The sequence below is a fragment of the Lutra lutra genome, chromosome 3, assembly GCF_902655055.1.
Source record: "Lutra lutra chromosome 3, mLutLut1.2, whole genome shotgun sequence".
Taxonomy (NCBI): Eukaryota; Metazoa; Chordata; class Mammalia; order Carnivora; family Mustelidae; genus Lutra; species Lutra lutra.
In genome coordinates, this window is record NC_062280.1 from 38,728,188 (window position 1) to 38,751,753 (window position 23,566).

General features: G+C 42.5%; 1 protein-coding gene and 1 non-coding gene across 2 annotated transcripts in view; one reads left to right on the top strand and one right to left on the bottom strand.

The window, feature by feature from the left end:
• Positions 1-23,566, top strand: part of FBXO36 (F-box protein 36) — a 90,538-nt gene that overhangs the window by 31,847 nt on the left and 35,125 nt on the right. The gene's annotated exons all lie outside the window — the stretch shown is intronic.
• Positions 59-165, bottom strand: LOC125096563 (U6 spliceosomal RNA). The gene has a single exon (XR_007126246.1). It is a non-coding gene; the product is annotated as a U6 spliceosomal RNA (small nuclear RNA).

Here is a 23,566-nt window from a genome sequence, read left to right on the forward strand (position 1 = left end):
ATTTAGTCAAGTAGTGTGTGTGTGTTCTTTTCTTTCTTTCTTTCTTTCTTTTTTTTTTTTAAATATGGAATGCTTCACGAATTTGGACGTCATCCTTGCTCAGGGGCCATGCTAGTCTTCTCTGTATCGTTCCAATTTTAGTATATGTGCTGCCCAAGTGAGCACAGTGTGTGTGTCCTCAAGCCTACCACTCCACGTAGGAAATTTACCTTCAGGAGATAATTGCCCACATTTGAAATGCACGTAAACTGGATATTAATCACAGCATTATTTATAATAACCAAAAATAAGATGGAGCAAACTAAAAGACCTCCAGTAGCAAATTGGTTAAATAAATCATGAATACTTCTGTATAAGGGAACACTGTGAAGCCATTAAAAATGACGTTATATTTAGATATTGCATGAATAGATGTCTATGACATAGAATAAAAGAAGAGTTCACAAATGAGCATGTTCACTATTATCCCATTTGTGTAAAACTGATACGTATACACACAGGCACACACACACAGATTAATCTGTGTTTGTAGAGTCTGCTTAATACCTGGAAATGAGATTTTAGATTTTGTCTTTTTTTTTTTTTAACTTACCCACTGTGCTTTGTGTTATTATTGGAACTGTTTGCAATCAGCTTTATTACTGTTATAAAAACCATAAGGGCTTTTTGATGCTTTAAAAATGTTCTCTTTAAACAATTAATATTATTAAGAAAGTAATATGGGGAGTTGTTGCCAGCAAACTGTTCAGAAAGAGGTGTGGCCATTGTTGCTAAAAGCCGAATAAATGGAAACACTCTCCAGGGAAACGGACTCAGCTTTTGGTGGGTCGTCTATAGTAGGTGGAGACATCCTAATTGGCAGATTTTTAAAGCTTTCTACTGAAAAAAATATTTGGATCTTAGTTGATTACCTCCTCAATGGAGAATATATTTCAATTCTTCCATTTTACTTTTTGTAGATCTGGGGAATTGGGGTGGGGAAAGGAAATATATTTATGGTTTCAGTGTAAACTTTATTCATTTAGGATTCCTTATTTTTATTTTTTCTTCAGAAATGTATCCACAGTAATTTTTAGTAAATCTAGGAAGATATTTTTTTATGCACACAGTATGGGTTTTTAAAGATGGGCTCCTACCCCAGAGTAACTCTGTACAGTTTATCACCTCACCGCAATCTCCGGTTATTTATTATATTTTACGTTTTATGTCATTTTATTTTTTGGTATGGAAAACTTATTTACAAAGAAATGCAATGCACTTATGCAATTCATAGCAGTTAAATGCGAATAAAATAGGGTAACTCCCTAAAGAGGTAAGGCTAATGTTAATCTATTATAGACCTATTCACTGTAGTACCTCCCGATTTTACAATTCTAATATGTCACCTCTTTTTTTGAGGGAGTGCTTGCCACTTTGACTGGAGATAGGCTGAAGTCCAGTCTGCAAAAGTTTTAGCCCTTTTGTGGAGCTTAATCTTTTCCTCTTTTATGGCCATTTGAGTGACACTGCAGGAGAATCCCGTCCTCGTTTTCCTCATGTTGATTTCCCCAGCACTTGCCCTTACTTAGCATTTCAAAAAGGAAGAAAAGCAGCAGGCAGTCATTATTTGGTAACACCCCCCCCTTTCTCTATTGCTCCCTAGGCTGTAAAATCAGAAGATGTGGCTGAATTGCTGTCTTAATTTTTAAATTATTTAATATGCTTAAGTATGATTAAAGTACTTAATTTTACTTAACAAAAAATAGTTTGCTCATTTATAGAAAAGTGCTTTTCTGGTATTTTCATAACAGTAAGAATTTCTTAGTTGCTTAGATTTCCCTTGCTTGGTATCCCTAGTTTATTCTTTTTGACTTTTAAATGAAATACGTAAATGCGCAATGAGTGTACATACTAAGCTTTGTTTAAACAGAAGTAAATTAATGCAAAGTAAATCTAAATGTTTGTGAATATAAATCTATAAACAGAAAGGTTGCTTGAATTTTGTATCTTCCAAAGTATAACTTTATGGAGTTTATATCCCACACATTGATGACTTCTAAAACCTAAGAAACTTATTTTTCTTTCATTTTCTTTTTTTTTTTTTTTTAAGATTCTGTTTATTTATTTGACAGAAAGAGACACAGTGAGAAAGGGAGCACAGCAGAGGGAGTGGGAGAGGGAGAAGCAGGGAGCCCGACTTGGTGCTCAATCCCAGGACCCTGAGATCACATCCAGGCGCCCCCTTACTGTCATTTTCAACAGTATCGTCTACTGGAAAAATCTCTGACCTCTCTTGATTTGATTTCTCTCTCTCTCTCTCTTTTTTAGATTTTATTTATTTATTTGAGACAGAGAGAGAGAGATCACAAGTAGGCAGGTGGGGGCGGGGGATGCAGGCTCCCCACTGAGCAGAGAGCCGGATGCGAGGCTTGATCCCAGGACCCTGAGATCATGACCTGAGCCAAAAGCAAGACTTAACCCTCTGAGCCACCCAGGCGCCCCTCTTGATTTGATTTCTGCCATTTTCTGACTATGTGCTGTTGGATAAGTCGGTGTGTTCATTTATTCATTAATTCATTCAGCAAGCTACTGATAGCCATTCTGTGTATTTCACCAGAGGCTCTCTGCAGGCTACAAAAAAGTCTCCAACTAAGACTTGGAGATTGTCTTGGAGGGCAGTAATAGTCACAAAAGATAAACAAATAGTTGTGGTTCGGTGGGCTATCTACAGAGACAGTAGATATCATGAAGCTTGGGTGAAACTGGGGCCATAGAAGCTGAGGGGATTCTGGGTCATCCTCTGCAAAGACAGGGAGACATTACAAGACAAGGAATCCTTAGAGAACTTAACCTTAGAAATCAGGGAGGATTCTGGGAAGAAGAGGGATGAAGGGAAGGAGTCAAATGCTGCAGAGTATAGTGAAATAAAGATGGGAGGGTTGCCCTTTGGTATGGAGCTGGGAGGATCCCAGTAACATTTGCAAGATGGAGTTAGTGACATAATGGGTGTGAATGGAAAAGGAGGAAGTAAAGACCAGGCAAGTGGACATTTTTCCAAGAAACTTGTTTATAAAGGGAAGGGTCAGAGAAGATTCAGATTGTAGGGAAAGCATGGCCAAAGGGATTTTTAGGAAGGAGAGGTTTGAGCATGTTTAAGGCTAAGAAGAAAGAGCCAATGGAAAAGGACAAAACAAGAGGAAGGGGACCATGGTATGTAATTCAAGATGAGCTTCCATGTCAGACAGACCGAAAGTAAATCTTGGTAGCTGTGTGACCTCGGCCCCCTGAAACTCACTTTCCTCTACTATAACCTGATACATGCATGAAATTTCTTCATTCATTCCTATAACTCACTATGATGGCAGATGCTGGACATGCAGCGAAGACAGTTGTCCTCGCTTTCTAGGCTGTTACAGACTGGTGGATATAGTTGTGAAGAACAGAAATAAATTCAAGAGACTGTTTTGAAGACTCAGTTACTATTTGGATCTGGGGTAAGGGAGAAGGTTATACAGTAGACAGTGGGGTGGGGCAAGTTGTCCTGTTTGGCTCAGTCCTATGCAAGTCCTCCGATTCCATGGTTGAGGAGTCTCTCCTGCTCTCAGCAGATGTTCATGAGAACACACGTAGCCCCAGTTGCTACCTGTGTGCCCCAGACAGCCAAATCCATGAGCATATGAGAAACGGACTTTAGCTGCTGCCATATTGCCTGAACTCCAGAAAGCAGAACGATAGAAAAACCTAGGTCCCTGATGATAAAATTGAACCACTGATCACACGTGTCTGAATCTTCCCTCTCCCTAAACTCCCATTTCAGCCTACTCATCAGGGTTTCTGGTTAAATGTAGCCCAAAGTATCCTAATGCATTGTTAGAGGTTGATAGGAGAATAAAGTGAAATATATACAACACCCAGTGTTTCAAAAGGGTAAAGTCAATTTCTGCTAATTATTACTATTAATTATTTAATTAATTAATACTATTATTGATACCCAGGTTCTTTGGCAAATGGGAATACCCATGAGTTGGCAAACTATATATAGGGCAGGTAGGAGATATTATAGGGATTGTGGGCCACATATGGTCTGTATTCGGTATTCTTCTTTGTGCTTTGTTTTTTCTTTTTAAAAAAAATCTAGGATCCATTCTTGCCTAAGCTGTGGGCATAGCTGGGTTATTGGCTGGAGTTTGCCGACCCCTCGTAATGCCATTCACTGACACAAGAACCCGGGAGGAGGAGGCTTGGAGAAGATCATTGAATTCTGCTTTAAATATATTAAGGCAGCATATCCAGGTAGAGATGCTTATTAAGCCAAGAGATCTGGGCTGGAGATATAAATGGTGAATCATTAACACACAGATGGTAGAAAGCCAAGGAAGTCAGGGATGGATTAGATCATCCAGGAAGACTGTGTAATCTACAAGTAAGATAAGGAAAAAGCTAAGGAAGAACCTACAAAAAGTTCTTTCCTCCAGAATCGGAGTGAGGGTCATAGTCCCACATAGGTTAACCAAGAGCTCAACAAAAAGGAAACCAGTCTCAATGCAGTGCTTTATGTGTCTGAGGGACTTATGCAAAGGATCCTGTGAGTGCACACTAAGAGGCATCTGACCACCTTGAGCTTGGAAAGGGAGCTCAAGATGTCATGCCTTCACAGTCTTGTGAGATGCCTGGGAATTAGCCATGTATCCCAGGCAGATGGAACAACCTATGCAAAAGCACAGAGAACTGGGAGACAAATACCAGGGCTGGTACGCAGTTAGAGACGCCTGGGTGGCTCAGTTGATTAAGCACCTGCCTTGGGCTCAGGTGATGATCTCAGGGTCCTCGGACATCAGATGAGTCCGGTCTCAGGCTCCTGGCTCAGCAGGGAGCCTGCTTTTCCTTCTACCTGCCCCTCCTCCTGCTTGTGCTCTCTCTCTGACAAATAAATAAATGAAATCTTAAAAAACAAATAAAAAAAAAAAAGTGCTGGTATGTAGGTAGACCAAAAGGTAACATCAGATATAGGCTGGAGAGATAAGAAGAGCCAGATCAGAAATGTTTTATGTGCAACGCCAAGGCTGTGAAAGGAGTGAGGATCTCTGCAAGAATTTCAGGCAAAGGATAGACACGATCATGGGGATGTCTTAGAAGCCTAGTAGGCATCCTAGCAGCAGCAGTGTGAAGACTGACTTCTGGGAGAGTGCCATGGGGAGGAGGGGTGGAGAACAGAAAACCCACCGGGCACCTGGGTGGCTCAGTGGGTTAAACCTCTGCCTTCTGCTCAGGTCATGATCTCAGGGTCCTGGGATCGAGCCCCAAATTGGGCTCTCTGCTCAGCGGGGAGCCTGCTTCCTCTTCTCTCTCTGCTGCCTCTCTGCCTACTTGTGATCTCTGTCTGTAAAATAAATACATAAAAATCTTTAAAAAGAAAATCCTCTGTATCTGACCAAGGGGAAGACATTTAAGGGCTTAATCAATAATGTGCTAGGAGATGCTTTAAGACTGACTCTGGATGGGGGGAACCCTGATTTGTGGCAGTTGCCACTTTTTGTGTGTAAATATTTCTGTCATGCCCAAACTAAAGCCAGTAGTAGGAATACAGAGAAAGGGTGGATTAAGAGAAAGATTTAGGAGTTGAATTGAAAGTTGTTGACCAGTTGAATGGAAGGTGAGGAACTACAGGCTCTTTTAGATTTCTGTTTTCTGAGTTGGTGACTGGTATATCACTGAAATGGGGACAATAAAGAAATAAGCAAGCCTATATGGTCCCTCTCTCCCTGCTAGAATGTTCCATGGACAAAGGGACTTTTCATCATTTCCGTACGCTGCTGTATCCCTAGCACCCAGAACAGTGCATGGTATATTGTTGGCCCTCCATAAGTATTTGTTGAATGAATGAATGTTTCCCCATTAAACCACTTGAGATCACTGCTGGTTTAAACTGTGTCCCTGAAGCTGTGCAGAGCCTTATACACTGGGCTGAAAAGTGGTAGGATGAAGAATTTGACCCAAAGCATAGACTACACTTGGAAAAGACTCCTCGGAAGAACAGGATATATCTGGAGGAAATTGTATATTACTTTGTCTCAGGAAGAAAGAATCTTAGCATGTAGCTTGAGGACTAGCCCCAGGGCAGTGGATGAGAGCTGAGGGACCAATACCTCGCATGAAAATCATGGCTCAAAGAAAAAGTCAAGAGGGGCACCTGGGTGGCTCAGTGGGTTAAGCCTCTGCCTTCGGCTCAGGTCATGATCTCAGGGTCCTGGAATCGAGCCCCACATTGGGCTCTCTACTCAGCAGGGAGCCTGCTTTCTCCTCTTCCTCTCTGCCTTCTGCTCTGCCTACTGATGCTTTCTCTCTGTCAAATAAATAAATAAAATCTTTTAAAAAAGAAAAAGAAAAAGTCAAGAGCTGAGCCTGCAGGAGAGGGAAGGGGGGGAGGAGGTATGGAGTGTTAAATATCAAAAATTCAACCGAGTCATTTTTAAAGATCTCATAGACTTTATTAATCAATTCATGCATCAGGCCCCATCCCACCTAGCAAGTGGAGAGGAGATCCAACCAGCATGGAAGGATTTTATAGGCAGAAAAGTGGCAAGATAATTAACAAAAGAAAAGAAAGGATTATTTCAGGCAAGGTCACCTTCCCTTAGAGGGAGGGAGGGTGGTCTTATTTGGTGATTACCTCATCTTCACTGGGAGGAGGATGGAGAAGGCCCCGGTGACAGGTTACCTCATTTGTGCCTGTGCTGACCAGAGAATGCCTGACTGGTTAAGACCACATATGTGGGGGAGAATAAAACTCTAATTAGGTTAAATTGTAAGCTCTGGTTTGGTGACTTGATCTGGCCTAAGTGACTCCATTTTGGACTTGTGGTTTCTTTTTAACAGGAGGTAAGGTGGGTTCTGTCCGAGGTCAGAAGTCAGGGACTGGAACCAGAAAAATCTGGCTTGTGTAGCTTGTCAAATGTGTACAAATGATTTTTGCCAGATTCCAGTGTAGCTTAAACAGAAAGGACCATGGGATGCTTGGCCAGCTGTTAAACCTGGCGGTTAAATGGAACCTCGTCTATATGGACAAGAAAACTTGCAAAGTTTTGCCCTGTGGGCATTAATGTAACTTGGGAAAGAACTCCTTTTGGGGTGGGCAGAGAACTCTTTGAATCAAGTGTTTTTCATTTATACTTTTTCAAGAAAATGTTTTTTCTGCCCAAGAGAACATTTTATAAATCATATTAATTACTCTACCTAATATAAATATTTTTAGGGATTATTTTATTTTAAATTGTACATTTGGAAGGTTACACTATCACACCAGACTGTAGGCCACGCAAAACCTTAAATTTGACTGATGACTTCTTGAATTTTCTTATCTTGTTTTCCCTTCAGGACCTGCTTTCCGCCCTCAAAGCAGCTTCATGAATTGCCTTTGGGGACTTTCCCAAGATCAGGCTTTGAGATGCAAGGCCCTAGGATTTTAAATTTCAAAAGCCCAAACTGGGTGGGGGCTGGGCGCCTAAAGGTTTTGGCACAGACCACAGTTAAAATGGAAGTGGTTCTCCAGGCTGCACACCCCACCCCCGTTCTCCAGTCGAGAAAACCTCCCAGCTTGCGGAGAGAAGCGGGGGCGGGGGCTTCAGAGAGGAGATAAAGAGGAGTTAGTTGCTGCTGGCTCACCAGAAGAGCCCTTGCCCATTTCCTTCCACGCTGGTTTGGGGGTGAAGGTCAAAAACCCAGTGGACTCCCCCAGTAGACTGAAGTTCTAGGAAATGAGCAGACCTTTGCCCTCCTCCTCCCCACCAGTGAGGAATAGGAAAGGCAGATGAATAGGGGCGAGTGCTGAGAGGTTTCAAGTGCCTTCCCACCCCAGCAGGTGGCCTGAGAAGGTGCTGGCCCCACCGGCCTCTTGACAGCCTCCTGGCCACCTAGGTCATTGAACACCTTCTTCTTGCGAGCCACAATTGGGGGTGGGGGTGGGGGGCAGTGGCGGGAAAAGTTGGCATAAGGGGACCAGGAGGACACGGCTACAGCCCTTACCTGTGTCCTGCGCTGGGATAACCCAAGAACAAACGGCATGGAGGGCATTTCACCTGTTGCTGGCTCACCATTAGTGGCACAGAGGCCTCTTTGCTCCCCAGGATCTTGGACTCAACGTCAGCAGAGAGGAAGGAGATGCCAAAGGGACCGAGATTAGGTTTAGGAAACACGTTCCGGTGGGGTCTGGATGGAGAGAGATGCTTTTCCCTGTTTATCCTGTTCATTTTACCATGTGCATTTATTACCTATACAAAAATAAAATAATATTCACTTACAGAAAAGATGTTATTTCTTGCACATGCATGTTAAGCAAGTGAGTGTCCTATTTACTATATTGTTATAACAGTATAAATTCTAAGGAATTAAAGCTGTATATTCGTTTTACAAGCCAGGATAAATAATTGCTTTATATCACTTTGAATTCGTGTTCTGGCTCTACAGGTAGGCTCTTCTTAAACAAGACTTACTCATTTTTTACACTACCCTATCTCCATACACGAACAGTTGGCTGGCTCACTGCTTTGCAAGTAGTAGGGACACAGTATTTATTTGATTGATCAGTCGATTGACTCAAGGATATGGATTTGTGACCATCACTACAGACCTTTTGAAGATTTGATTCAAATCCTGTTGGAATTTTGGCCATATATGGAGGCTTAATTGTTTTCCAGAGAGACTAGAGAACATTTCTTTATGCGGCAGGTCATTTGAGTAGCAGACAAGTAAGACCTTTTACAGACTGTGATGACCCAAAGAAAGTGACTCAAACTAAGTCTGAAGAATGAGTTTTCAGGAGGACAAGGCGGAGGAGGACACTCTAGGCATTGGGCATGCGCGTGCAAATGCACCGTGGTATAACCCAGACATGGCGCACACAACTCGCTGGGGTGATGATGAGAAATGATACTGGACAGCGAGATAGGCTGCCGATCCTGCCCAGGCCAATTTCTCATTGCATTTGCTAGCATCTTCCAAGTGGACAAGGCGTTGGGCTCCAGACAAGATCTTCCAAGGGGCTGGCATACAGTGTGAAAACAAATGCATGAGTGAATAGCAAAGCACTTGAAGAAAGCGTCCGAAATTGCCTTTTTGTTCTTATTCTCTCTTACAGTCTGCAGTTGAGCAGGAAAGCCTGTTAGATGTCATCCTGGGGTTCCGTGATAGGCTACGGGGGCCATTTGTCTCCAGTGAGCAACTCAGCTTTAGGGTCGGTTGCTAGAAAGGGATTTTGCTTATCACCTGCATGTTTGGAAGCGTTACATGGGGCATGCTGGGTGAGAAGCAAAGCAGTTTACTGGCTCCTCTCACCATCTGGCTTCGGAAGGGCTCAAATGACACCTGTTCCAAACACCCTGTTTAATATGGAACCCTCATCCCAGGCTCAGCACTCCCTGTCTGGCTTCCCTAGTTTGTTTTTATTCACAGCATTTAAAAAAAAAAAAAAGATTTTAGTTATTAGAGTGCACACATGAGAGAGGGAGAGCGAGAGAGGGAGAGCAAGAGAAGGGGGAAAGGGAGAAGCAGACTTCCCGCTGAGCAGGGAGCCGAGGCTGGGCTCAATCCCAGGACCACCTGAGCCAAAGGCAGACACTTAACCAACTGAATCCAGGTGCCCCTCTTCACAGCATTTATCTCACATTCTAACACACCAGGACATATATTTACTTGTTTTGTTTACTGTCCATCTCCTGCACACAAACGCCCATGGAATGCAAGCTTTATGGGCATAGGGCTTAGTCAGGTTTTTTTGTTTTTTTTTTTTAAGATTTTATTTATTTACTTGACAGAGAGAGACACAGCGAGAGAGGGAACAGAAGCAGGGGGAGTGGGAGAGGGAGAAGTATGCTTCCCACTGAACAGAGAGCCTGATGTGGGGCTCGATCCCAGGACTCTGGGACCATGACCTGAGCCGAAGGCAGATCCTTAACGACTGAGCCATCCAGGCACCCCTTGGTCAGTTTTTCTAGAATAGTGAGATGCCCTATGTGCTCGTGGAATGGGGACGGAGTATATGAGATGCTGTGACTTAGCCTATCAGTCATACCACCCACCAGAAGTAAGTGAAAAACCCATCCAACGCGAAATCTTCAGGATTTGAGGATTAATGCCATTAAGTTTGTAAACACCACTACAGCTTCCCTGCATATCACGGACATGGAGAAGTTAAGGCCTTCCGCCATTCCAGTACAGTGACATGGTGAGCAGATGTAGACGCTTTGGGGTCAGGTAGACTCGGATTCAGATTCACTGAACAGCGAGTGAGTCAGAACCAGTTCTTCATCTGTGAAATGTCAATGATGCTAAGCTCCCAGGGTTGTAAAGTTGAAATGGGGAAAAGTCCAAAGTACACGGCCTGTGGCATTGGCAAACACTTGAAAACATCTGTTATTATTTTGTCATCATTTGGGGGTCTGTATGAATCTGCTAGGGCTGTCATAACAAGATACTACAGACTGGGTGGCTTTCTCATGGTTTTGAAGGCTAGAAGTCCAAGATCAAGGTGTTGGCAGGTTTGGTGCCTGGTAACGCCTCGCTCCTGGCCTTGCAGGTGGCCACCTTCTCACGGGGGCCTCACGTGGTCTTTCCTCTGAAAATGTGTATCCCCCCTGCTTCTTCCTCTCCTCCTTAAGGACGTCAGTCGAACGGGATTAGGACCCACCCTTACGACCTCATTTACCTGTTCAACCTTTACCTGTTCAAAGGCCCTGTCCCCAGGTGAGGGCTTCAGCATTGGAATTTTGGAGCGACACAGTTCGGTCCGTAACAGAAGGTGAGGAAGGTTTTGACAGAGGACCTCCAATTTTGATACATTCGGTAATTAGGTTATCTTTATTTCCCAGAAACGAAGGGACTTAGGTGGCTGTGTTTTGACTAGCAGATAGGCACTGAGAAGTAAGGGAAGAGATCAAAGCATTCAGTAGCAGGTGTTCATTCTACAAACAGGAAGAAAGGAAACCATTGGGAAGGGGGAAACATTGCATGGGCAGAGCCTGAAAGCTCCTTCCTGAGGGGTTGCCCTCCCCCTGGGGATGCGTTTGAAGGAGCAGTAACACAGAATGGGTCAATCACCCCAGAGGAGAGAGAACTAGCAGTGGCTATTGAGAACAAGCTGAGAGAGAAAGAGAGATAGAAGGCGACCATACTTCTGATAGCAGATGTTTGCTTCCTCAAGAGAGAAACTGTCCTTTTCTCCACCACTTGGGTCTACGTTTCCTCCTTCCCCTCCAGGGAATGAGGTACAAGCAGACTTCCTTCTAACTACACACCCAAGAAAGCTGGGGGAAATTAAAAAAAAAAAAAATAGATTTTGTACAAGCAGATTACTATTTTGTAACCGGAAGCCAAAGCAAAGACACTTTCAAACTGTAAATAGTAATTTTATCAAGAAGGCAGGTTGCCAGCTGGAGGCACGTACGTCCCGAGATGGGGTCCGCGAAGTGGAGCCGTGGACACCTGGGCCTTCTTCCTGATTGGTCACTTCTGCCTTACCTGGAAGGTTTGGGAGAGAGGATTCCAGATTGTATTATTTTTTTTCTGGGTGTTGTTCCAGAAGATAATAATGTACTGATTCAAAAATAATAATAATTTAAAGAAGCAATTGCATCTATGTTTGTTTTTTTGTTTTGGTTTGATCTTATTGTTTATTGAGTACTTTGATGATTTTTTTTTTAAGATTTTATTTATTTGTCAAAGAGAGAGAGAGAGAAAGAGCACAAGCAGGGGGAGCAGCAGAGGCACAGGGAGAAGCAGGCTCCCTGCTGAGCAGGACCCCGGGACCATGAACTGAGCCAAAGGCAGACACTTCACCGACTGAGCCACCCAGTGTTCTGAGTACTTTGAATTTCTTTTAAGATTTTCTGCATACGCATCTGACAGGCACACTTAGTGTTTTGGGGTCAGTGTGTGTGTTAGAACTGACTGGTGGAGCCCTGACTCACACTGTCTCGCTACCCTTGACAAGGAGCCCACCGTCTCCAGCCTGAGGAAACTGTGGCTTTCATCACATTCTTTTTTTTTTTTTTTTTTAAGATTTTTATTTATTTATTTGACAGATCACAAGTAGGCAGAGAGGCAGGCAGAGAGAAAGGAAGGGAAGCAGACTCCCCGCTGAGCAGAGAGCCCGATGTGGTGCTCCATCCCAGGACCCTGGGATCATGACCCGAGCCAAAGGCAGCGGCTTTAACCCACTGAGCCACCCAGGCGCCCCTTTCATCACATTCTTAACCAGGGTGCAAGAGCTGATCTGTGCTTCTAAACCTGGATAACTGCACCTGTATTTTTGACCTCTTTTTTCTTTTTTTAAAGATTTTATTTATTTATTTGACAGAGAGAGATCACAAGCAGGCAGAAGGCAGGCAGAGAGAGAGAGGAGGAAGCAGGCTCCCCGCTGAGCAGAGAGCCCGATGCGGGGCTCGAACCCAGGACCCTGGGATCATGACCTGAGCCGAAGGCAGCGGCTTTAACCCACTGAGCCATGCAGGCGCCCCATTTTTGACCTCTTGTGTAAACAAATCCCAGTGATAATTTAGTAGACTAGGAAAATGAAAACCTATCTGTTGCTCTGCTAAGCACATTTATATGTATCATTTCATTTTAATCCTCCCAGAAGATGGGACTAATAGGAGTGAGCAAGTGGAGATTATGAGACAGGCCCAAGGTCATCCTGATACTAAGTTCTAGCACTGGAATGTCCCTCTAGGTCCAAAACAACTGCTTGCACCCCCTTGACATTGTGCCTTCACATGGTAGGAACAGTCAGTGACATCCCCCCTACTGTGGTGGACCTATGTTTTAACCTCCTACTGCTTATATGAGTTCTTTTCTCCTGGATTGTAAGGACTCATGTGGGATCTTACCGTCTTCTTCTTCTTTTTTTTTTTTAACAATTTATTATTTTTTTCTTTTTGGCGGGGGGGACAGAGTGAAAGGGAGACAGAATTTTTTTTTTTTTAAGATTTTATTTATTTATTTGACAGAGATCACAAGTAGGCAGAGAGGCGGGCAGAGAGTGAGAGGGAAGCAGGCTCCCTGCTGAGCAGAGAGCCCGATGCGGGGCTCGAACCCAGGACCCTGGGATCATGACCTGAGCCGAAGGGAGAGGCTTTAACCCACTGAGCCACCCAGGCGCCCCAGGGAGACAGAATCTTAAGCATGGAGCCTGACACAGAGCTCAATCCCACGTTCAGATCATGACCTGAACAGAAGACAAGAGCTGGATGCTGAACTGACTGAGGCAGCCCGGCGTCCTACCCATTTTGTTTCACAATGATACTTTTTAAAAAACAGATTTCATTTATTTATTTGATAGGGAGAGAGAACACAGGTAGGCAGAGCAAGAGGGAGAAGCAGACTCCCTGGTGAGCCGGGAGGCTGATGCAGGGGACCCTGGAATCGTGACCTGACGCCTAACTGACAGAGCCACCCAACTGCCCCTCTTCTGCCAAGAGTCCTACTGTTAGTATGTGTGGTTTTCTTACATATCCTCCTTTGTGCAAAATCTCATGAAAGTTTTGCTTGCAAAAAATCTTCATAATGTGATATTGTGTCTGGTGTATAAACACCCAGGTCTTTAAGCACGGTAAGGAGACAATTACAGTCATTGTAAATTCTGTAGGACGTCCAATTTGCTCTATTGTAGTAGAATTTTTTTCTCTAAAGAATACTGCTTAAAGTTGCACTTCTGGGTCTCAAAACCGAGTTGCGGGAGCAAAACTACAAGCTACAACCTCTGTAGTGAATTATTGAGTTAAAATAGCAGCTTCTAATCAGTCAAAATCTGGAATTCTGATCCCAAGGTTTTAGCGAGAGAATAGGATGATATTAAAAGCATGTATAATTAAAAAACAAACTCTTGAGCTCAGAGAACATACGGGTGGTGGCCAGAGGGGAGGAAGGTGGTGGGGGGTGAAATAGGTGAAGGATTAAGAGGTATAAACTTCCAGTATTAAAATAATGAATCACAGAGATGAAAAAGTACAGCATAGGCTACACAGTCAATAATATTGTAATAACGTTGTGTGGTGACAGATGGTAACTACATTTCGCAAGCGTTGCTTAATGTTTAAAATTGCGCTATGTCGTGCACCTGAAACTAATAAAATAGTATATGTCATCTACATTGCAATAATAAATAATAAAAAAGCATGCATAATCATGCTTAGTGTGATACTATCCCTGGTTCCTGTACCATTTTCTAAAATGAAGATGATATTTTTTATTATTCTTAAAGTAATACATTTTACATTATTACTTTTTGCATTTATTATATTCATTTATCTAGATTTATTTTTGAATGGAGTTGGAGGTAGGGGTTTAAATTTATTTCTTTTAGATGGATGGCTTATCAAGTCAACTTTTTTTTTTTTTTTTAAGAGAGCTTGTGCACGCTGGCAGGGGCAGACAAAGAGGGAGAGAGAATTTTTTTTTTTTTTTAAGATTTTATTTATTTATTTGACAGACAGAGATCACAAGTAGGCAGAAAGGCAGGCAGAGAGAGAGAGAGGAGGAAGCAGGCCTCCCCGTGGAGCAGAGAGCCCGATGTGGGTCTCGATCCGAGGACCCTGGGATCATAACCTGAGCTGAAGGCAGAGGCTTTAACCCACTGAGCCAGCCAGGCGCCCCGAGGGAGAGAGCTCCATGCCCAGCAGCGTCGGAGACGGCTAGATTTCAACCTACCTTACTCTGAGATCATGACCTGAGCTGAAATCAAGAGGAGGATGTTTAACCCACTGAGCCACCCAGACGCCCCATGTCAACATTATTTATTAAATAAACCATCCTGGAGCGCCTGGGTGGCTCAGGTAGGCGTCTGCCTTCAGCTGAGGTCGTGATCCCAGGGTGCTGGGATCCAGCCCTACATCAGGTTCCCTAATCTGCCGGGAGCCTGCTTCTCCCTCTCCCTGTACTGCTCCCCCAGATTGTGCTTGCTTTCTATCTGTCAAATAAATCAAATCTTTTAAAGTAAATAAATAGTCATCCATCTCTTCCTCTCTGTAATTTTATTAGATCATGCTAGATTTCCCTCTATAGCTTTTGTACCACATTGAGAGTACCTGTTTCCCCATGTTCTTGCTAACAGTGGGAATTTTCAGTCTGTTGGATGTTGCCAGTCTGGATAGATGAGAAATGATATCTCAATGTGATTTTGATATGCTTTTCTATTATTATGAGTGAAATGGAGCATCGTTTCATATGTTTCTGGGCCATGTAAATGTTTTGTCCTGTGAACATTGTTTTCATGTCTTTGGCTCATTTTAAAATTAATTTGGAGCACCTGGGTGGCTCAGATGGTTAGGCATCTGCCTTCAGCTTAGGTCATGATCCTGGGGTCCTGGGATCTAGCCCTGCATCCGGCTCCCTGCCCAGTGGGAATCCTGCTTTCACTCTTCCACTCCCCCTGCTTGTGTTCCTGCTTTCGTTGTCTCTCTCTCTCTGTCAAATAAATAAATAAATAAAATCCTTAAAAAAAATTAATTGGTTGGCCTTTTCTCTGTTTCTACAATTTTTTTTTTTTTTTTTTTTTTTAGAGAGAGGGGGAAGCAGGCTCCCTGCTGAGCAGAGAGCCCGATGCGGGACTCGATCCCAGGACCCTGAGATCATGACCCGGGCCGAAGGCAGAGGCTTAAGCCACTGAGCCACCCAGGCGCCCCTGTTTCTACAAATTTTTTAGGGAGATTAGCCTATTGTTGCGATCTTAACTGCAGATGTTCTTTTCAGAGTATTGTTTTTCTTTTGACTTTGTCTGATATATTTTTTAAAAAAACAGGCTTATTATGAGCACCTCTCTGGCTCACTTGGAAAAACATCCTACTCTTGATCTTGGGGTTGGGAGTTTGAGCCTCACGTTGGGTGTAGAGATTATAAAAAAAAATAAATAAACTTTAAGAAAATCAGGATTCTCAAGATACACTTTCAAAATAGTAAAAATCACCCTAATACCAGCACTGAACTAAAGAGAGAGACCATTTCTGTCGACCCAAGGTTTCCCTCATGTCCCTTTGCGGTCATTCCTCTCTCCCACCCTCATCCCTTGGGTACCACTCACCTGATTTCTGTTCGCCTTTCTGTGATGCAGGTGTCAGCGGTTCCTTTGATTGCTGAGTAATATTTTGTCATATGGATGTCTTTGTCTCTTTACCAGTTGATGACTTTGTCTCTTTACCAGTTGATGAATATTTTGGTTGTTTTCAACCCAGAGCTGTTATGAATAAATTTCTTTAAACATTCTCATGTTTCCAAGTTTTTTATATTTATATAGTCGAATTTATCAATCCTCTCTTTTAGGCTTTTGGATTTTGAGACATAGAAAGACAATAAAGGAATTCACCATTTTTTCCTTTTAGCTCCTGTATGGTCTCATTTTTTACTTGCAAATCTCTGATCTGTTTAGAGTTTATCCTGGTGTTAGGCATAAATCAAAAATTTTTTTCCAAATGGCTAAGTTGTCCCCAAACACCTAAATCAATCTTTTTAATCGGATTTAGGGAACTATTTTATAATTATTTATAATTTGTAAATTAATACAAATATTTTGATTGATTAGTTATTTGTGTTTATCACTGCTATTTAATTAAAGTTAAAAATTAAAAACCTATTTTTCTTTAAAGTTTATTTATTTATAATCCTTAAACCTAAGGTGGGGCTTGAACTCAGAATCCTGAGATCAAGAGTCCGGCAAGCCAGCGCTCCACTGACTGAGCCAGCCAGGCACCCCAAATCTATTTTTCTTTAAACAGTCAAATACAAACCTAGCAAATTCAATTGTAAATCATGTAATTTTGAATGACAATGCAAAACACTTAGTTTTGTTATCCTTTGATGAACGGTTAATGAATTTACTAGAGTTAACAAATCATAATCCTCTAAACTTTTAAGCACTGTTTACAAACTTAATCAGATTATCTTAGAAATTATTAATTAAAGCTATGAAACTTATAAATTTAACAAATTAAATTATCTTAAATGTAAATACTATCTACAAACTTAATTAAATCGTCGTAAACCCTTTAATCTATACCACAAATTTAATGTATTTGACTTTCTCAAGCATTTCTAAAATCTGAAGAGACAAAATAACAAATCTAAGAAAATCAAACCAAGTGTGTGCAAAGCTGTAATGTAACGAATGTAAAAATGTAGATCACATTCTGGGGGGACCTGGGTGGCTTAGATGGTTAAGCCTCTGCCTTCAGCTCGGGTCATGGGTCCCGGAGTCCTGGGATCAAGTCCCACATGGGGCTACCTGCTCAGCGGGGGAGCCTGCTTCTCCCTCTCCCTCTGCTGCTCCCCCTGCTTGTGCTCTCTCTCTCTCTCTCTCTGTCAGCTAAATAAAAAAATAAAATCTAAAAAAAAAAAATGTAGATCACATTCTTTTAAATATCTTAAAATCATTATAAATGTAACAGATACTCCCAAGTTTAAACATTGACTACCAACTCAATTATTTACATTATTCTGTGTATTTAAGTTGAGAAATATAGTATCTCAGATTCTCTATGGTGGCATTTTAAGCACCTTAAGAATACACAAAGCATGGGGCGCCTGTGTGGCTCAGTGGGTTAAAGCCTCTGCCTTTGGTTCGGGTCATGATCCCAGTGTCCTGGGATCGAGCCCCACATCAGGATCTCTGCTCAGCAGGGAGCCTGCTTCCTCCTCTTTCTCTGCCTGCCTCTCTGCCTACTTGCGATCTCTATCTGTCAAATAAATAAATAAAATCTTTAAAAAAAATACATAAAGCACAGCTTCTAGTTAAAGAACTATTATATAAGGGATGCCTGGGTGGCTTAGTTGGCTAAGTGTCTGCCCTTCTGCTCAGGTCATGATCTCAGGGTCCTGGAATTGAGTCCCACATTGGACTCCTTGCTCAGCAGAGAGCCTGCTTCTCACTGGGCCTGCCACTACCCGCTTGTGCTCTCTCTCTCTGACAAATAAATACAATCTTAAAAAAAAAAAAAAAAAAAAAAGAACTGTTCTATACCTTCCTTCCCTCTGGCAACACCACTAAAATGACAATTACAGGGTTTTTCTAAGCGTAACCCGCAAAGACAAAGAGAATAGGAAAGGCAACAATTTTGCAAACTAGAAGGCAGATGATCTACTGGTAGCTAGGTTCAACAGCCCCTGGAAAGTTGAAATCTAAGCCAGTGGTGGGCAAGTCAGGAAGCAATCAAATTTGTGCCCCAGAAACTCAGCAGGGAGGCTCAAGAATGGGTAAAAATGGGTTCTTTTGAAAGCAAGGGTAAAGAAGGACCTGAAAACAATAGGAATGATTAAAATTCTATTTGAGATGTGGTTAGAACCACCTTCCTCATCTCCTCCCCTCCTCTACAACCATGAACAGTTTGCTTCACCCTCCAAAGACTGGAGATTTGGTTTCTGGAGTGGTAAGGAGGGATACCATGGCCTCAAGCCCCAGGTCACTGGGACCGAGGGACTCAGTGTTGAATATGGCAAGAGATGGAAGGAAAATCCACAACCGACTCTCCCGAGGCTCACATGATGCTGTAAGCAGCCAGCTCCTGCCCTCTAGGCAGAAAGCTGGAAAATTCTTCTCTGGAGAATCAGACCAGGCCAGGTGAAGAGATCAAAAGATACTCATACTCGGATCCTCCAACCAAAGAACCCCATCAGACCACCCTATAATGAGGTCCTCCTCTGGACAAGCCCTGCTTAATGCTAGAACTGCCAATCATCTTCCTAGCGCCCCACTCCTGAATACGCATGGACAGCTAAGAGTTCTCAGGCTAGAAAGGCAAAACGAATCATCAGGGCCACCACCACCACCACCAAAACCCAGAAAATATAATTTTGGAGATAATAAAGACAATGCACACAGAACAAAATATTCATCAGTAATAGCTTTGGCAGGGTAAGACGAGGTATGATAACCATGAAATAAGAACAGCACGCCATTAAAAAAATTTCAGAAAATTAACCAGAACTTTTAGAAAAGAAAAAACTGGATAGGAAAAATGAAAAACTCAACAGAAGGGCTGGAAGATAAAATTGAGGAACCCTTATAGAAAAAAAGAAAAGAGGGAAAATAGGGGAAAAAGAAAAGAAAGGAATCCAACCAGGACATCCAGTAGCTAGGAAAAAAAAATCTGGAAAAAAATTATACAAAAAAATGTCCTAGACGTGAAGTAGCCCCAAATTAAAAGCTCTTACCAAGTGCCCTACATAATGAGTGATGGAAGATTCTAATCAGATATCTCAAGCAAGGTCCACTGAGACAGAAACCATACTGCTCTTTTACCAGAGACAGTTTATTTTAAAGAATTGTTAATGAACAGAGGATGGTTAACAACTTAAAGGGAGTAAAAGAGGGCAACAACCAGTACACAAATGTTTATGAAACTTTGTTCATAAGAGCTAGAAACTGAAAACAACTCAGAAGCCCAGGCATCAGAGCAGCAGCTCGGAAGAAAATCCAGAAGCTATGAGAGTGCGGGGGTGAATCAGACATGTTTACAGCATTCCCAAAGTAGAAGCCTAAAGGAGGCAAGCTCTCCATAGCCCCAAAGCCAGCTTAAGAGTTCAGTACTTTAGGGGCACCTGGGTGGCTCCGTGGGCTAAGTGTCTCCCTTCCACTCAGATCATCATCTCAGGGTCCTGGGATCGAGCCCCACATCCCCCACTTGTGTTCTCTCGCTTGCAGTCTCTCTCTCTGTCTCTCAAATAAATAAATAAAATCTTCAAAAAAAAAAAAAAGAGCTCTATTTTATTGTGGTTATCATCATGTTACTGATGCCACAGAGGACAATACTCTGAATAAAACAACGAAGGTTCTTATCCGCAGTGTGATCCAGAAGACTCAGACTCTGAATCAGGGGAAGTTTCAGGAATACATTCATCTATTTATTCCACTTATATTTTCCTTTTTTAGATACATGCAAGGACAGTATAAATGTATTATATCAGAATTAAAAAAATACATATATTGTGTCAATATAATTTATAAAATTAATGAAGTAACAAATGCTAAAAATAACAACAAAATACACGTCTAGTGATGAATAAAAGAACCTTTTTTTTTTAAAGATTTTATTTATTTATTTGACAGATAGAGATAGGCTGAGAGGCAGGCAGAGAGAGAGAGAGGAGGAAGCAGGCTCCCCGCTGAGCAGAGAGCCCGATGCGGGGCTCTATCCCAGGACCCTGAGATCATGACCTGAGCCGAAGGCAGAGGCTTTAACCCACTGAGCCACCCAGGTGCCCCAAGAGCCTTTCAATAAATATAAAATAAGTGATGAAAAAAACATGCTGGGCATCTGGGTGGCTCAGTCTGTTAAGCATCTGCCTTCCACTCAGGTCATGGTCTCAGGGTCTTGGGACTGAGCTCTCATCAGGCTTCCTACTCAGCAGAGGAACATGCTTCTCCCTTTCCCTCTGACATTCCCCATGCTTGTGCTCTCTCCTGCTGTCAAATAAATAAATAAAATCTCAAAAAAAAAATTGTATGTCAGTTTTTTTGCTGGTGTTATTTCTTTCCACATCGCACATAAAATAATGCTGTGACATGACATACAATGGATAGTGTATTAGATCTGATGAAATATGGTATTATTTCACATGAAACACATCCAAAGAAAAAGAGGTTCCCAGCACAGTGAGAGTTTTCAAACTCCTCTTCTCCACCATATACTGCTTCTGTCTCCTCTAGGTAACAGCTGTCATCTCAGCCTGGCTCCCCTCCTAGTCACAAAATGGCTACAGCAACTCCAGCAATCACATCAAAGCACAATGATCAGTGCCCAAAAAGGTGCCCTGTTTCTCCTTGTAAGTGATAAAATCTTCCCAAAGCTTCTGGAGCCTTCTTCTGGTGTCTCATTGGCCAAAATTTTATCACATGCCCATACCAATCCCTGGCAAAGGGGAAAAACTGCCAAGAATCACTGGACCCATCATGTCCTGTCTCTTGGAGCCAGAGATGAGGTCTGCACTCTGTGCATAAGCTATGCAGAAGAGAGAGACTGCTGGACAAACCCGGCTCTACTAGGAAAGGCAGATGGGTGGCAACCGACATTGTCTGCTGTCAATTCCTAATCACATTCATTGTGTTTGAAATTTACTAACTGGACTCTCCAAGGGCAACTGCATTTCTGAATTCTTGATGAAATATTTCAATGCAGTCAGCTCTTACTATAAATTTCTTTTTATTTCATTTTCATTTTAGCCTCAGACTCATTTTATCCATTAATAATGTTGGGGCGCCTGGGTGGTTCAGTCGGTTAAGTGCCAGACTCTTGGTTTCACCTCAGGTCATGATCTCAGGGTTGTGAGATTGAGCTCCATGTTGGGCTCTGCACTGAGCATGGACCCTGTTTAAGATTCTCTCCCTCTCCCCCACCCTCTGCTCCCTCCTCCCTCTTTCTCTTTAAATACTACTACTACTAATATTAATAATAATGTTTCTTTTATTCCTAATGTATAAAATTACTACTATTCCAGAGTGAAATTTTGGATAGTTGAAAATCTAAGTTTTGCTGTAGTTAGACAAGTTGAACCAAACACAGAAACAGAGAGGAGCACATACTTGATGTTGTAAATTTGCGTGGAAACCTTCATAACTGTCTGATTTAGATAAGGTGAAGTAAAATTATCTTCATAATTCATTTAAAAAATAACATCTTTCTGCCTTTCGGAAAACCAGTGCTTTGTGAGCTTTTGAGTAATATCGAGAGCTAAAGTTACATGTGGGGTTTACCTTGCCGTCCTCATGTCTCCATTTCTCCGTGGCCTGTTAAAAACAAAATCCTTCTTCCCCTCATAAAACATCTGATTCCACAAACTCTCCATGACACAGTATCTCAGTTCCACTGTGTGAAATCCCCTAATTATATATGATTTCCAAAGCAGGGAGAAATTTGATCTGGTAAAATAACAGTGGTCTGCAAGAGAAAGCAGAAACAGCCATGTGCTAACTTACAAACCTATTTCTTAGACAGACGCTTAGAAAGATTTGGAATCCCCCATTGAGTGTGTGGTATCTAGCAAGTCATTCCAAGCCTGCATGAGCAACTTTGTTTTTTAACTGGATGGATGATAATTAAACTGTTGAGGAAATACAGCAAAGAGCATGCAATTCTTAATGATTATTGATGATTAATAAATCAAATACCCAGTCAGAGTGAAAAGCCGAAATAAATGTCTTTGAAGAATACGATCAAGAACCAAATATTGTTAGATAGTTGAGGAGGAAAGAGATACTTGGTATTTGAGGCCGAGTTGGCTATTATAGGTATGAGGGACTAGTCAGCAGGTGAATAAAAGGGGAAGGGAGAAAGAGGCAAGGACCTCCTTCTTTGGGGTGTACCCCATATCTGGCATCCAGCTGGGTTCTTTGGATTTATCTCATGTCATCCATCCACAAGTCAGTGAGGGGACATCGTCATTATGTCCATTTTGGAGATGAAACTGAGGCCGGAAAAGATGAAGACATTTGCCCAAGGTAAAAGACAAAGAACAGGGTTTAAACCCAGACCTGTCTAATCACAGACTCTCTCTGGTTTTTGTCCCAGTGGAAGGATTTTTCAGTTAGGGGAGTGGTGGGATTAGCACAATATCAGCCCGGGGTGAGGACCGAGATGTGCATTGTCCAAATATTGTCAGATGCTGAGATGCCCAGCTGGGCCCATTTCTTTCCCAGTGACCCCTCAAGAGCTGTCTAGTGAGTTGCGTGCCCAGTGGGGGAAAGGACCTAACATTTAGGGACCTTCGCCAGATGAGCAACAAATGCCTCATCATCTTGCCTTCATAGATGGTAAAGAAGAGGTGCCAAGGGATTAGTGAGAAGCCTTTGACCTCTTTTTCAAAAGGAAACTCAATTTCCAAGTTTATTACAAAGATTTACTGGAAATACATAAGAGATCTAAGAAGATGGTAAATATAAATAAATATTTTTAAGAATTCCACCAATGGTCACTTGATTTCTACTAAACTACCAACTAGTGGCAGGTACCTTCTAACAAGGCTCACTGCCCATCCTTCCTGGAGCAGGTATGAAGCAATGCACGACAACTAGACCGGCAAGGTCAGCAGATGCCTCCGCAGCGGAGTAGACACAAGATTTCTAAGCCCTTAGGGTCAGTTTCCTCATTCATAAAGAGTCGCCTACGGCTCACAGGCCTTTGGGAGATTCAGGAGACCTGGGGGAAGCACAGTAAAGCCCGTTTTCCAGCCAAATCTCAACAGTCCTGTGAAAACAGTGCAAACTCCTCTGCTTTTCTTGCCGGAATGTTCATTAACAAAACATTCACACTTAAAAAGAAGATGCTCTGGGTGCCTGGGTGGCTCAGTCTGTTGAGCCTCTGACTCGTGATTTTAGCTCAGGTCATGATCTCAGGGTCCTGGGATGAGCCCTGCTTGGGCTCCGTGCTCAGTGTGGAGTCGGCTTGAGATTCTTTCCTTCTGCCCCTCCCTCCATCCTGTGCCTACATGCACACTCTTGTAGCAGAGAAATAAGAACAGTGTTTAAAACAGTATTTATAGGGTGCCTGGGTGGCTTAGTGGGTTAAAGCCTCTGCCTTCGTCTCAGGTCATGATCTCAGGGTCCTGGGATCGAGCC